We start from the raw sequence: 2,566 nt of genomic DNA on the forward strand, positions 1-2,566 counted from the left end.
CGAGGTGCCGATTTCGGGGCACGATTCGATTTACGGCTACTTCATTGGTGCATCCAGATGAACCCGTGCGCATGCTTCAGCGTACTGTGGAGTGGATACTACCCACGCCTACACCATACCGTCTAGTGGAGCCAGTCCAAGTGATCGAGGTGACGTCATCCGAGGAAGACCCTGAGGAGGATCCCGAGGAGCTACCTCCTGAGCTTGCTGTGGATGCTCTTGACTTTCTAGAGGGTGATGAGGACTCACTTCCTGAGGTGGATTCTCCCGAGGAAGTCATGTCGGCATCTGAGGCAGACTCTACGGAGGATAGTGGCCCGAGAGAGATGGCGACCAGTGGAGGCTCTTCATCATAGTGGACAGTTCCATGGACTAGTTTTATATACTTTTGAGGGTGGGTGTATCTAGGACTGACTGTTAGGTTTACTCTTTTGTTTTTGTATGGGTAGACCTGTTGTATAGGAATTTGATGATTGTATACATGCGGCTGAAGCCATCACTGTGGACACCTTTGCTCTGGATGACACTATGTATTTTGTAAAACTCCCATATTTTGGACAGCTTCAAATGATGAATGTATTTATGATCAATCTTGTTATTTGAGAAGAAAGCATTGGCAACTTTATTTGTAAAAGAGTTTATCAACCATATTTTATTCTTTTATTTTCACGTGACGACCTAAAGTAATGGCTGGTACATTCTTCCTTTTGAAACAACAAAATAGTTTAGAGATTATGAGCGGTAAGAAAGAAATGACTCCGAATAGAGTTGTGAGCTGGCCATTCAGGACTCTATAGTGAGGATTTTCCTTCTAAACCTAGTTATGGTGAAAAGGGAAAGAAATGAAAAAGAAAAAGAAGAAAAAAAAAGTTTTTGTTATTTAAATCATTACTATTAAACCAGTCATTATTTTGGGGACGCCACAATTCTCGCAGGAAATGGCCCCGAGGAAACTTGCCTCAAAGAGATCCAGGAAGGATAAAGCGGCCGAAGGAACTAGTTCTGCTCCCGAGTATGACAGTCACCGCTTTAGGAGCGCTGAACACCAGCAGCGCTTCGAGGCCATCAAGGGATGGTCATTTCTCCGGGAGCGACGCGTCCAGCTCAGGGACGACGAGTATACCGATTTCCAAGAGGAGATAGTTCACCGGCGGTGGGCATCACTGGTTACCCCCATGGCCAAGTTTGATCCAGACATAGTCCTCGAATTTTATGCCAATGCTTGGCCTACAGAGGAGGGCGTGCGAGATATGAGGTCCTGGGTTAGGGGTCAGTGGATCCTGTTTGATGCAGATGCTATTGGCCAGTTCCTGGGATACCCTTTAGTGCTGAAAGAGGGCCAGGAGTGCGGGTATGGCCAGAGGAGGAACCGGTCCAATGGGTTCGATGAGGAGGCCATCGCCCAGTTGCTATGTATACTAGGGCAAGATTTTGCCCGGACTGCTGCCGGGAGACGGGTGCGGATCATGCGCACCAACATGACCACCCTGACTCAGATCTGGATGACTTTGCTGCTCAGCAACATCCAGCCCAACGACCATAATTCCGTCCTCCCCCTGCCGAAGTGTCAGCTGGTGTACGCCATCCTGACGCGGATCAGCATTCACGTGGCTCAGCTAATCGCTGATGCCATCTATATATTTGCAGGTATGGCGCCTACCAGGCACCCTCTGGACCCGGATAAGTCCAACAGGGCCCTGGGATTTCCCGCCTTGATCACAGGACTCTGCCAGTCATTCGGAGTCCCTGTCGCACCTAGCAAGGTGATTCGGCCGCCCATCACCTGAGCTTTTATTGAGAAGTATTGCCCGCAGAGACAGGTCCAAGGGGATGCTCCGCAGGCCGCAGACGCGCCGCCACCTCATCAGGACGGTCCAGCCGGATCGTTTGATACGGAGCAGTATTTGCGGCATTTGGTTCGCCAGCAGGCGGCCAACCACCGGGCACATGTACAGACCCATGATTGTCTTTATCAGATGAGTCTCAGCCTGCAGAGCCAGGGCTTTACTTCTTTTCCGTGCCCTACTCCGGACCAGTTCAGGGCAGAGGTCGCATGGCCTGGAGATTGGCCTGAGGCCCGGGCAGGAGAGGCACCAGCAGAGGCTCCCGACGAGGCAGATGAGGCCCGCGAGGACGAGGAGATGACCGATTTACTTTATTTCTTAGGAGGAAGCGGGGCCACATGATTGGGAGATTCCTTGATCCATATTTCTTTTTGTTTCCATTTTTCTTAAGTATATATCATCTTATTTTTGTTTGACTAAGAGACTAACGTTTGTTTCATGTTTTGACTTTTGTTTTGTACATACATATCGTTTGAGTTGTTACGTCGGTACTTGTTTCATTGTTGTCAATAGTGTTTGTTGAAATTCCGGAACCATGTAGAGTTTTTCATTTAGGAACGTCGTCCTAAAAATAATATGAACCAAAAATCCTAATAAAAAGAAAGAAGCGTTGTGAATAAAAGTCGTGTTCATAAAGAAAAGAAAAAGGTTTTTATCTATACATGTATGTAAAAGGAAAATGTGTATAGAAGGTCTTTGTGTGTAAATGATGCATGGAAAGG

This window comes from Glycine soja, chromosome 11 (genome assembly GCF_004193775.1).
Source record: "Glycine soja cultivar W05 chromosome 11, ASM419377v2, whole genome shotgun sequence".
Taxonomy (NCBI): Eukaryota; Viridiplantae; Streptophyta; class Magnoliopsida; order Fabales; family Fabaceae; genus Glycine; species Glycine soja.